The sequence below is a fragment of the Panicum virgatum genome, chromosome 5K (assembly GCF_016808335.1).
Source record: "Panicum virgatum strain AP13 chromosome 5K, P.virgatum_v5, whole genome shotgun sequence".
NCBI lineage: Eukaryota > Viridiplantae > Streptophyta > Magnoliopsida > Poales > Poaceae > Panicum > Panicum virgatum.
In genome coordinates, this window is record NC_053140.1 from 23,258,560 (window position 1) to 23,272,165 (window position 13,606).

Sequence of the window (13,606 nt, forward strand, 5' to 3'; positions counted from 1 at the left end):
ATGATTAATATAAAGAAAGTCGGAATACAAAGCCATACCAGAGGTCGAGGATTGCTCGCCGACCCCGAGGACAACTGGATTCGCTAAGGAGATGAAGTACTAGCCTAGCTCCACTACCCTAAGGAGTACAAGTCACAAGAGAGTGTAGAGAGAGAGAGGCTTCCAAGTGGTGTGTGTTGAGTGTGTGGAGGGAGGCCCCTTATATAGCTTGGATAGGTCGGTTCCTGCCATCACCTCGTATGGAAACATCAGCAACCGACCTCTAGTGGATCAGAACAAACTTCCCGCCAAGCTGCACCTGGCCAGGAAGCAGGGAGGGTTCGGCCGAACCCAAGGTTTGGCCGGCCCCACCTTGCCATCTCTAGCCACCGTCCTTCTCTAGTAGACTGGCTGGAGGCCCTGATCTCTGATACGTCGGTGCCGAGCTTTGGTTGGTCGGTTTGGTCTATCAGGTGGGCCTCTTTTACATGTGTTACGCAGGACGCGATCTTCTATGACTTTGTCTGTGTATTCTTCGTGTTTTCTTCTTATTCCGGACTTGTGCTCCTGAAATCATAAATTCTCGAAAACAACTATGGAGCTAGGTTAGTGATATAAATATGCGAGTAAGAGGTATAGTTTTCCTTCTTAAATGAGTATTGTTGATGGTCATATTTCGCACTTAACGACCGTCAACAGGCCACTCCAGCGAGAGGCACGAGATGCCACTACCATGGCAGCGCTGGACGCGGCCACCAAGGTTGAGGACGCTCGTGCCAACTTCGACTCCTAGTTGCACGAGGCCAACCGCCGGGCCGTGGAGGCGTTGGGGACGGCCATGAATGCGGTTGCCCGCGCCAACGCCTCCGCCGAGAAGGCGACCCAGCTTGAGGCACAGCTGGCAGAAGCCCTCCACGCTGGACACCAGTCGGACACGACCACACTCCGTGCTCAGCTTCGCCAGCTGGCCGACGGCGTGCGTGCCCTGGAGCAGGGCTTCAAGACGTCGTGTTCGGCGGCCGGCCTGGGCGAGGTGGAGCTCCCGCCCCGTGGCAAGGCCTCGGACGAGCTCTACCTCCTCCCATGCATGCGCATCCTGGGCAGCCATCTAGAGGTGCTGGACGGGGCTCTTCGTCAAGTCGTCGAGCCGAGCTTGCGGGAACTCGCCACGGAGGCCGTGGAGTTCACGCTGACGAGCCTGTGGAGCCGCATCCTGGCGTCCCTTTGGAGGAGGTGCTGCAGGGCATCATCCCCACGTTTGTCCCCGAAGTTGGCGACGGTGCACCAGCAGGCGGCGGTGACAGTTCGGCGGCTGCAGAGGAGGAGTCCGACGCCGGCCAGTAGGGCCCTCTCCCTTTTGTCTTCTCTTTTGCATGGGTTAGCGCTTGGAAGCGCTTGTAATGAACTCGTAGGGGGCTTCATCCCCCTTAGCTTAATCCCTCCTTTGTTGTTGATCAGTGATTTTTCCGGTCCGTTGTTCACGAGCCATGCACCCATTGCCGTGTCTGGGTGCCCAAAGGGGCGTCAGTGGCGCAGTCGATGCGATGCCTGCTTGATTTGACAAGGCAAATGGCAAAGGGTAGGGTCCGCCGTGGTGTGCATGCCGCGGGCTTGACTGAGGACCCGCCTGTCGTGGCACCCATGCCTCGCCGTCAGCACTGCGGCTGGGCACGCATGGCAGAACGGGAGCGATTGCCGTGCTCCTTCCGCCCTGCCAGTGTGTCAGCCGAGGGACAGAGAGGAAGCGGAAGGGGGCACGACTGCATTGAGGTGCACTTCCGTCCGGTGGATCCTTCCAGGGTCCCTCCAGAGGACCCTGATCGGTCCGTCCTTCACATCCCACCGGGCTATAAATAGCCGGGCCGGGTGCTTCTTCTTCCCTCAGCACAAGATGGAGAAACCACCATACCTAGGGTTAATGGCAGGGCTCCGAGGATCCTCCCCGAGGCCACCTCTACGCCCAAGTTCCTCGCCGTTGGCGGGGGACCAAGGGAGCGGTTGCTCCTCCTTCCTTCCAGTGTAGTGGAGTAGGGTTGAAACGGCATCGTGTGCGTGGGCAGCCACGTCGCTCCCGAAGCGTGGAGGATGCGGTCCTCCGGTATCTCTGGCGGCTGCCCGGGCAACTTCCCCCCTTCCAGCATCACCCTCTGACTCGAATGTAGTCAAGTGGGGTGTAACACCCGGTTTATAAAAGGACATAAACCGAGCAATCATATACGTGCCAGGATCAAGTCACACGTATATACAACAGAATGAACAGTATATCACAGCACATATCACGTAAAAAGATATAATAAAGCGAATACGAATGTTATTTATTACATTAATGACAAAATGTCTGATACAGCGGAAGCGAAGTATAAATACGATAAAAACTCTCCGAAGCTGAGCAGGGCGCCACAGGGACGTCGACTGGGAGACGAACGCCTAGAAGTCCTCGTAGTCCTGGTAGCGCTGAGCGAACTCCCTCGTATCGGCAGGAACTGAGCAGCAGTAGCGTACCCAAGAGGAAAAAGTAGAGAAGAGGCAAGAGTGAGTAGACAACTTGTACTCAACAAGTATAACACAAACTATGAGGCTCTAAGGTTGGCTGACTCAACTGCATTAGCTTTTAAGTCTTGGCAAAATTTTATTCAGAGTCGTAATAAACAAATATTCAGAGTCGTAATAAACAAATCGCGAAGTATGGGGCGAAGGTTGGAGCAGTAACTTACAAAGACTCGCAAGGCACCACCCTCTAGATCTCCACAATGTTGCAAAGGATGTGGCAAAAGTTGTCATTTCCACGCCTCGAAGGATGGGACGAATCGAAAAGTGCCGCGTGTCAAAATAGACAAGCTGGCGAAGGTTAGTGAAAATCATGAGCGTGAAAGCGACTCCCCCTCGCCCCCCTTTTATAGGGGGGTAACTTCACACTATTCACCTAATGGTAAAATCGAGGAGACATCAGAGCGACGACGAATCAGGCCACGACACGTGTAACCAAGAAAAACCTTCGGTTCATGCCCACCTCCAACCTCCGGGGGAGACGCTTTCGCACGAGTGTTTTGACCGATCTTTCTTCTTCGAGGGTTCGGCCGGTCGGAGTCGAACCTCGCCCACGAGGGGCTACTGTTGGGGATTGCCCCTCGCGAAGGTGGCGAGACCCGAAGGTTCGTCGAAGGTCGTAACTTTCGGTAACCAAAAAGGATCATTTTGTCTCCTTTGATTAGTAAGAACAGGGGTGACAACCTTTCCCGATTGGCGAAGCTTCTAAGAACTCGTCAAGGTTCTACATCCGAAGGTGACATCCAGAACCCTCGGGACGCGGCGGACGACGCGGAGGTGATGAACGATAGAGGCGGAGCACCACAAGGCCCGCCAAAGGTTGCCAGATATCATGAAACATGTGATCTGGACAGGAGTATCCAAGTCAGATTGTCCTACCTACTGAAATTACCAAATACCCCTGATGTAATCTCTCGACCTCCGGGATGACTGGAGGGGTGTTTTTGGAATGTTGTAATAAGGTTGGGGGTATAAATACCCCCTCCCACCCAACATTGTACGAGGTTGAACACTCTGAGGTTCATAGTGCAATTATGATTGAGCAATTTATTACTTCTGTACTTTCTTCTTTATCCAAAGCTTAATTTCCCATCCTCTATTCGGTGATCAAGCCCCGGATCCCAACAATTACCTCGCAGCGGGCGCCGTCCTCGAAGCGTCCGGCGGTCCTCTCACCGCGGTGGAGGCAGCGCCCTTCGTTCGGCCTCAGGTGCGTGCTCCTTGAGCTTCTTTCCTGGGTGACCCCTCACATCCATCGGAGAAGTATAACCATCGTCGCCGTGCAGGGGCGTTCCCGGCAGTTCCGCAGGCGGCGCGGCGTTTGCTACTCGCTAGGCGAGCCCGCCGGCGAGGGGAGGGGGACGGTGGCAATGGCATCTCTCGCTCCGTCCTCAGTTGTGGTCGACGCGGAGGCGTTCGACACGGACGCATCGAGCCCCCACGCCTCCACTGCTAGGCTGTTGGCGCCTACCAATGTCACCACCGAGAAAGCAGTAATGACGCCCGCAGATGCCAATTTTGGGGTGGCAGTATTTCATGAACCACAGATAAATCCGCAAGCACACGGAATACCACTGTAGCATTTTACCCGGAGTATACTGGGGTGTCATTTATATTTTTGCAGGGAATGTGGTGAGTAAAGAGATATAGACTAGTTGATGAACTTTATCTAGATTAGATATTCTCATGCATAAACAGGGGTAAGATATATAACATGGTAGGAGGCAGTGTGACACACACACAAACTACCCTCTAGGATAAATAAATAAAAATAAAAGATAAAAGATGCTCTAGGTCGGGAGTAAGGCAGAAGTTAGAGCTCGAGTCAACTGTGCTAGGCTAGCTATATCTATACCATCTTATGGTTAGATCGTCAGTGATTAAACTACACAACAGGCAGACCGCTATCGAAGAAACAGGAGGAGCCCGTACACCCTGGCGGCTTTATGTACCTCCTACCAACCATATCGAACATGGAGGATTACTCGGTCTTGGACTAGGCTGTCACCACCTGCTGGTTACCTGTACAAATTGTTGGTATAGTTGATATCCAGCCACTCTTAGCTAATCTAGACACCATGTCTACACTAGTAAGGGCTACTGTAATGTCCCGCGCGGAGCCCCCACCCTCCGGATGGACAGACATCACACTAGAGCAAACATACAAATACTGGAGCAGTTGATAGAGTTCTAAGCACGATATGTTAACCATCTCAAGCACAGGGCGATCATGTAATGGAAGCACTAAACAATAACACAACCATATCAAGAAGCATATATCTGATAACTCAGAACACACTTCAAGCAGATATCGGTAACCATAGTCTAATTCTATTACAAACAACCGAATATTACAAGAGAGAGCTAGAGATGAACCCATACCAGAACTCTCAAGCAGATCTGGCGACTCGAAGACTCCTAGAGTTCTCCTAAACTCCACTAAGCCTAAAGACTATGCAAGAGGTGAACAAGAGAGGAGAGGTAAGTGTGGTGTGTGTATGTGTGTGTGTGTGTCTATTCTCCACCCCCCTTGTATTTATAGCAGGGAGCCACGGGGTGAGACCCTTGCAACCGACCTAGGGGACCTATGAGGAGGCGCCACGTGGCTTGGAAGAGGTGGTGAGGCCCACGGGCCAGGTCGGCCGACCTGGTAGGTCGGTCAGCCTGCTCGAGGCTCCAACCACCCCCAGCTTCGTCCAGCAGGCTGTCCTTGGCTGCCTTGTCCTAATCTCATTTGTCTTGGCCTGTCTTGAGTGGTCTGAACAGGGTTCTTGGGCTACACTTGGTCCATTTGAACCTGAATCATCGCTCCAATATTTTCTGTGATTTTATATCGGGCCAAAATGTGCTTGCAACCTGCATATTAGCTCAAAAACACAACTTGCATTTTCTAGAAGGCAAAGTGTGGTTTAGAGACTTTATTGGATAAAGATGCGTGCAAAAAATGCAAACTCTCATGATTTTCTGATCAAGTTGATGTCTGGAAATGGTCGTTAGTAAGTGTCAACATGGGCCCACAGAGACGAGGCCCACGCCATTGGGCGCCCTCACGGGTCTATCTCTGAACGTCGGGGCGGTGGCTCCCGTGGTCCAGCCAGCCCGGGCACCCCCGCTCGGCCTCACCGCAGTGAACGCGCCAGGGGAAGCACCGCGGCAGCCGGGGGAGGCGCCGCGCCAGACGGCGGTGGTGCCGGCTCCTTGGACGGGGACCTGTCAGGCGAGATGGCCTCCCGTCAGGAGGCCTGGAAGCGTGACCTCCATGCGCGCGAGGAAGAGCTCCGGCGCCATGGTGACCAAGTGCCAATGATGCTGATCGACGCCGCCCGCCAAGAGGAGGCAATGGCGATGCAGGAGCAGCGTCTGGAGACGGAGCTGGGCACCATCCCTACCCGTGAGCAGAGTCTTGCGGTTGGGCTCGCTGAGCTGGAGGAGGGCCGCACGAACGTCCTACAGCGGGAGTCCGTGCTCTGGGAGTGGGAGCGGCGGCTCTCGGAGAAAGAGTTGTTGGTCTCGTCTCGGGAGGCGGCGCTCGCCGATCGGGAGCGGGAGGTGTCCAGTCGGGAGGAGGCCATGTTGGCATTTCTTAGCGTCATCACTAGGAGTGGTTAGTTCCTAGCAATGGTTTCTTGAAGATGCCGTGTGGTATGTCTTAACGTTTACAGAAGGATCCGCAAGCGCACAGATATACCATTGTAGCATTTCACCCGGAAGTATTCAGGGTATCGTTATTTATATTTTCCCAAGGGATGGCTAGGTTGTGTAAAGTATATTTACTTAGTTACATAACCATGACACGTATGAGCAAGATAAGACCACTGACTATACAGGGGTAAGTGAAATATGATAAAGATAATCAGGGGTAATGTGACACACACAGAACAGTCAACTCTCATAAAGAAATAACAAGCAATCCTAAGGTTAGTGGGAGCAAAGGCAAAGATTCCTGTTATATTAATCATGTTAGCAGATAAGTTACGTTAGCTGCGTTGCTTAGAGCTGCAGGTGCTGGGAAATTAGGGACATCGGGGAGAATGACCCGCGCTGGAGAACATCCATTCCCGTTTCATCTTTGCATGAACTCATACACCGTAACCGAACGTTGGGGAGTACGCTAACCGAGAAGCAGCTTCCCGGCGGACCGATAGGGCTGTCACCACCTGCGGTCTACCCCAGTCACACCGTAGAGCACCGTCATATCCGAAGGATCCCGCATACCCAGGCACCATGCCCGCATATGAGGTCACTACCCTAGCACCCCTGGGTCCGCCACCCTTCAGATGGACAGGTAAGATGCTAAGGCAAGCCCAAAAGCACAACGAACCGATATCCTTACGCAGATCATCTGGTCTAAGCATGCAACTAATATAACTTGATAAAGCACTGATCAAGGCTAAGCAAGCTAAGAACATAGCAAGATAACAAAGAACGAACTCTGAATGATTAATATAAAGAAAGTCGGAATACAAAGCCATACCAGAGGCTGAGGATTGCTTGCCGACCCCGAGGATGACTGGATTCGCTAAGGAGATGAAGTACTAGCCTAGCTCCACTACCCTAAGGAGTACAAGTCACAAGAGAGTGTAGAGAGAGAGGCTTTCAAGTGGTGTGTGTTGAGTGTGTGGAGGGCGGCCCCTTATATAGCTTGGATAGGTCGGTTCCCGCCATCACCTCGTATGGAAACATCAGCAACCGACCTCTAGTGGATCAGAACAAACTTCCCGCCACGCTACACCTGGCTGGGAAGCAGGGAGGGTTTGGCCGAACCCAAGGTTCGGCCGACCCCACCTTGCCGCCTCTGGCCACCGTCCTTCTCTGGTAGAATGGCTGGTGGACCCTGATCTCTGATACGTCGATGCCGGGCTTTGGTTGGTCGGTTTGGTCTGTCAGGTGGGCCTCTTTTGCATGTGTTACGCAGGACGCGATCTTCTGTGACTTTGTCTGCGTATTCTTCATGTTTTCTTCTTATTCTGGACTTGTGCTCCTAAAATCATAAATTCTCGAAAACAACTGTGGAGCTAGGTTAGTGATACAAATATGTGAGTAAGAGGTATAGTTTTCCTTCTTAAATGAGTATAGTTGACGGTCATATTTCGCACTTAACGACCATCAACAACACCCCCAAGCTAGCCTTTTGCTCGTCCCTAAGCAAAACAAGGCGCTCGTTGTTGATCAGGAGTTGCTTCAGTATTGAATTTCCAACTCATACTTAGGCACAACCAAATACTTCTTACCTTGATTTTGAATAAGTTGTCATTTTTGTTCTTACCTCTTACCTTACTCCTGTGGTGCTTCTAGCTTCACCTCATCTTTGGCGGTTGAGAGTCAGAACGGTATCATAGAGTGCTCATATTTCTTTCTCTTTAGCTCAACCGTCAATCCGGAGGTTTTGTAAAGTTTGTTTTCCAAAAAAATCTATAAAGTTCCTCGGATGATCTCTTGGATCGCTCAATGTGTATAATTCCTCACCAAGACTTTTATTGTGCCTTTCTTCCTTAACCTATCTCTAATGGTTGTTTTTGTGGAGTTGTAGGTATGGAGGATTTGAAGGCATACCTGCTTCTCATATTTTTGCTAAGTCAAAGACCGGATCCAAAGGAGAAACAAGTCATAAACCTTGATCAAGATGTGCAAGTGTGTGAATATTTTTGGTGGATGGTATATGAACTCCTTTGTATGCACCATCTCTCTATCTTTCTTTTTGGATAAGGGGCTATCTTTTCTTTTTTTTTTTACATCCCTAAGCATGCGGCATACCTTCTTTCGGTATGCATCTTTTTATTATCTCTTTTATTTTTTTTTGACATGCCGAAGCATGTGGCATACTTTCTTTGGGTATGCATCTTTTATTTTCTTTTTGCATAGCCCCATATCTTTGATGTATTTTTTAGAGAGAGGTGTCATACATGGACATGGAGTTTTATTTTGTGGATAGATGGAATTTTGCTTACTTCTTAGTGTAGAAGCATAGCATGTGGTGGAAATGTGTACGTGATCTTGATCATAGAAGTATGAAATGAATCTCACTAAGGGTCACAACAATTTGACAAAACTCAATGAGATATCAAGTTACATATGTGGAAGGTTTTGCAATGAAAAACAACATATGGCTTTGGATAGGAATTTCATATCATCGAGAAACTTTATTATATTTTTCTGTTTTCAAAATTAAAATACTCCGGATGTCAAGTATCAAACAGGAGAAGATCATAGCAACTCTACTTAACTATATCATAGCTCACAACAACCTGGATTTGGATCATGCTTTTTGCTACCCACAAGTTTCAAGTTTTAAGGTATGAACATTTTAAGCCACCAAACCCAAAATTAGGTAGAGCATAAAGTTGTAACTAAGCATATGAAGAAAATTAAAAGAGCAACTATTCATCATCTCAACAAGGAAAACTTACACCATGCTTACTACACATATTAAAGAAAATATTTTTGATGTTTTCTAGGTTTTGCAAATTTTTATTTTGTTTTTAGATATGCAATTTTTTATGGATTTTCTGATTTTGCAAATTTTTATGGATTTCATGCAAGGTTATGAAAGCAGTAAATAGAAATGATACAAGTAACCTCTCGTGGGGGTCCTCCCCCAAGCTAGCTTCAGGCTTACTATGGCTGATCAGGGTTGAAACCCGTCCAGTGGCAGTACGCCCTCCACTCCTCCTGTCGCTGTAACTGCGACTGCTCCATATCGTGGAGTCTCTCGCCGGTGTAACACTGCCATGCTTGAGTGTTGTCGATGCGTTTGTTCAGCGTTTCTTGAATGTTGTCGCCCTACACCCGCAGCTCACCTAGCTGCTGGGTGATGGCACAGAAACCTCGGGACGAAGACGTCCGTCTGATGAGGTTAGGGGCTCCACCGGAGCTGGAACTAGTGGACCGGCGGCCTGGTGCCTGCTGTGTCCATTCCTCAGTGCTGGCACTGTGCCATGATGAACCACTAGCCTCATGATGATGTGAGTGATGTGGCAGCTGAGGCGGTGGTGTCGGCTCTGCCTCCCTTCTGGTCCTGCTTTTTGTCATCCTGCCAGGCAAACCAGAAGATATGTGCCTATGACCCCCTTCCCGTGGAATGAGAGGGATGGTTAGCGAATGGCAATTATACAAATAGAACTCCGCATTGGGCAGCGGAATCTCATTCGTATAGCCCATGTAGAAGAAACTCAAAGAATCATTCGGGCCTTTCTTAAGTGTGTGGCCTTTGGATCAAATAGTCCTCATCGATATACGCACGGTCGCCCTCAATGAAAGGAATAGAATTCCCCTCTAAGGCACCGATACGTGTAGCGATGCGGGTAATCAAATAAGTGCACTCAATAGGACCCGTCATCTTGAAATTCGAAAGCCATTGCTTAACCAAAGCTTGCGCGGGGGAGATTTTGATCTTGTTGACCATGGCATATAAAATGAGCAACTCATCGTTGCGCACGGGTCGGACATCATCTCTCGGAAAGAGAGTGATGGTCAACCACTTGTGCATCAACTGAAGAGTTGGATTATGAATATCGCTACACCGAGGTGCAAACTTGCCATGGACAACTTGACCCGAAATCCGTCCCCAAAACTTATGAAAATTAAAACCTTGGCAAGCTTGGTCCAAAGAAATAGGCCAGCATTTGTTGAAATCGAGGTGGCTGGCAAAAGTTTTCCAAGAAAGCATATTCTTTCCCGAAAAGTCGAAAATAAACCCTATTTTCCACCTCCCGAAGAGTGCAAAGAAATTGGATGGTGAGGAGTCGAGAACCATACTCCTCAACGGGAACGAAGTTATCCCATCCAATTTTATGCCAAACATTAGAGAAGTCTTCGTACATACCTGTTTTGATGAGGAGGTCCGAATCGAAGGCTCGGGTGTGGACGAGGCTTTTGTTCTTCAGGATGGCATAGCCTTGTCGTTCACGATCACCCCGCAAGTCGAGGTACAGTTCATCTTCTGCATCAATTGCTATGACTCCGGCTTGCGGTTCAACTTGCATCTCTTCGTGTTGTTCTTCTTCTTCATAGTCCATCGTGCTTGGTGTAGGCATAGGTTTGGGTGTGTACGAGCTTGAGCCACCCGCGAACGGGATGAACTTCCACCCGTCATCTTCTTAAATGCGCCGGAAACCTTCCCCCCTAAGCCTTTCATGATGGAACAAACACAAGTGCAACTCAAAACGGGTTACGTTAGTGAAACCGAATTGAATGATCTTACCCGTGAGTTGCTCCTTCTTTCTTGTAGCAAAGAAATGAGAGGGAGAGGTCTCTTGAATCCAAATCTTGAGCAAAAAATCCAATGAAAACCCGAGAGCAAAGTTTGGGAGAGTTTGAGAGAGAGTGAGTGAATGAGAGTTGAGTGAGAGAGCACAACACCCACCCCTCGGCCTCTATTTAAAGGGAGAATGCCCGGGCACAACGGCTAGGAGCTGCACACAACGTTCACTAGCCGTTGGAAAAAGTTGGCAGAGAGCCATTGCCTGGTGGGGTCGGCCGACCCTAGGGTTTGGCCGCCCCCCTGTGGGCCCACTGGCTGACAGCCAGGGCCCAGGGGCTCTCTAACGGCCATATGTTTTGAAAACTTTGGTGCCCGGCCAAACTTTGCTTCGAAAGATACTCAAATTTATTTTTAAAAAAATTTCATGCTCGGAAATATTTTTGGATTTTTGTAAAAGAAAGAAAAAAGTGCTAGAAAAGTTTCTAGCATGCATGGGTGTTTTAGAAAATTCAAACTTGCAGTGGGAAAATTGGAAAAAATATCAAGAAAAGAAAAATGATGGAGGGTGATTATGAGATACGTACCGATTTACCATCGGCAAGGGCTTGCCATTTAGAGTCTGACGAGCGGGACCTTTCTACTGCTGTGACTACCACTGCTCGGCTCGTCTTGGAGAATTGGATGAAGACGAGCTTGTGACATTACGCCACACCATCTTTGATCGTCTTCTTCTGGATCGTGTGGTCGTAGGTTCTGACTGGGGTTCAGGTGCACCACAGAGTGGACTTCCGTCGTAAGCCTGCTGGATCACGAACCTCTGCTCTCTCCTGTGGAGAAATTTAAAGAATATATTGTCGACCCCGATGCGGAACTGGACTTCTCCAGATCCGGCATCGATCCTAGCTTTCACGCTGTTCAGAAAAGGTCGTCCGAGGATGAGGTCGAGTCCCAAGTCTCCATCCAATGTTGAGGACGACAAAGTCGGCTAGGACGAAGCAATTTTGTACTCGTACGTAGATGTTTTCGACTATCCCTTTGGGATGTCGAATTGTGGAATCTGCAAGCTGTACGAGCATACGGGTCTGGGAAAGAGCAGGATACTATAATTGTTCAAAGATTACCATGGGCTTGACCCAAGGTCGCAGAGGGCCCGTGTGTAGGTTTGATCGAAGATGGAACAACTGATCATGGGCACCCTTGGATCTCCATGAAGTTTTGCTGTTAGCCCACCCCACGCGTTCATCCTTGGGTGCATGGTTTCTCTTGCATGGTTAGTTCGAGAAGTCTGCCGGGGAAGGTTGCCCTACCCGGTAGACACCATATTTGTAGTTTCGACGGAAGATTCGGGTTGCCCCGGAATCTTCTCGTCTTCAAAGACAGAAGCAGCAGCGGCTAACTGAGCCAGCTGTGTTTCTATCATTTTGTTGAAACTTAATTGATTTTTATGAGTAGAAGAAAGAGTTTCAACTTTAGCATGTATATTTTCCAAAATTTTATCATTGGCAGCAAGCATTCTGTTTAAAGATTCATTGATTTTAGGTTGGCCAAAGACTAAGTCTCTCAAGGAGGGTTGGTTCGAATTAAAATTCGAATTGAAATTTGAGTTATAGTTGTTACCTCCTTCTTGGAATGGTGGGCGTGATTGACGCCACCCCTGGCCTCCTTGTGGACGGAACCTGGTGTTGTTGTTGTTGTTGATATATGATGCATCTTCACGGGTCTCGGGGCAGTCATTCCCCGAATGTCCACCTTCACCACAAACCTCACACGTATAGTACGAGTTCATGGCATGTACGGGAATAGGCATCTAGAGCCGGTTCCCTTCATCGATCTTCTTCAATAGGAGGTCCAGTTTGGTGGCGAGCATGTCCGTCTCCTTGATGGTATGCATTCCCCCCTTGGTTCTGGACTGGGAACGCTCCTCATTCCAACCCTGGTTGGAGACCATCTTTTCAATCAAGGCCGTAGCCTTGCCAATCGTGAGATCAAGATAGGCCCCTCCAGCAGCAGCATCAAGATGGGCTATGGATGTAGTCGTTAGCCCATTGTAGAAGCTTTGTAGCACGAGCCACTCGTCCATCCCAAGATGAGGATAGGCGAGTATGTACTCTTGCAGCCTTTCCTAAGCTTCTGGGATGGATTCCATCCCTGTCTGCTGGAAACTTGAAATTCTTCCACGTAGGGTATTGGTTTTGCCCAACGGGAAGAACTTAGCAAGGAACGCCGTGGAACATTTGTCCCACGTGCTGACGGCTTCCTTGTTCTGATAAAACCACTATTTTTCCTTCCCCGGGAGGGAGAAAGGAAACAGGCAGAGCCTGATAGTGTCAGCCGTAATGCCCCGTATGGTTACGGTCTTGCAAAGCTCCAGAAAGTTCTGGAGATGGGCATTGGCGTCCTCATTCGGCTTACCATAGAATGGTCTAGCCTGCACCATGTTTATGAGGCTGGACTTCAGCTCAAAGTTCATGTCCCCAACATCAACGTTGGGTCCAGTTGCCACATTGGCAGCTGAGGGGACGGAGAAGTCGCGGAGAGTCTTCTCAGCCATGAGTTCAGTTGATGGCGCTTGGGAAGCTGGTTCACTTGTCGACTGCGAGATCGGAGGAGGAACGACGCGAGGTCGGACCCTTTTCACGAGCTTTTCGGGATTTTCAATGAAATTTGTCGGCAAGGAGAAACCAGACATACACTACCCTGTTTTCATCCAATCAGGAGAAAACAAAGAGATAAACACATTAGCCTGTAAAAGCAGTAGCTACCTCTTACTTATATTGCCATGTTTATGTACTTTAGTAAATATACTTTACACCTAGTGCCATCCCCGGCAACGGCGCTAGAAATGCTTGTTGGCATTTCTTAGCATCATCACTAAGATAT

At 49.3% G+C, this 13,606-nt stretch overlaps 1 non-coding gene across 1 annotated transcript; it reads left to right on the top strand.

Moving 5' to 3' along the window:
* Positions 1–12,804: 12,804 nt before the first annotated feature.
* LOC120710852 lies at positions 12,805–12,911 on the top strand. Its single transcript, XR_005690029.1, has one exon. It is a non-coding gene; the product is annotated as a small nucleolar RNA R71 (small nucleolar RNA).
* The last annotated feature ends 695 nt before the right edge of the window (positions 12,912–13,606 follow it).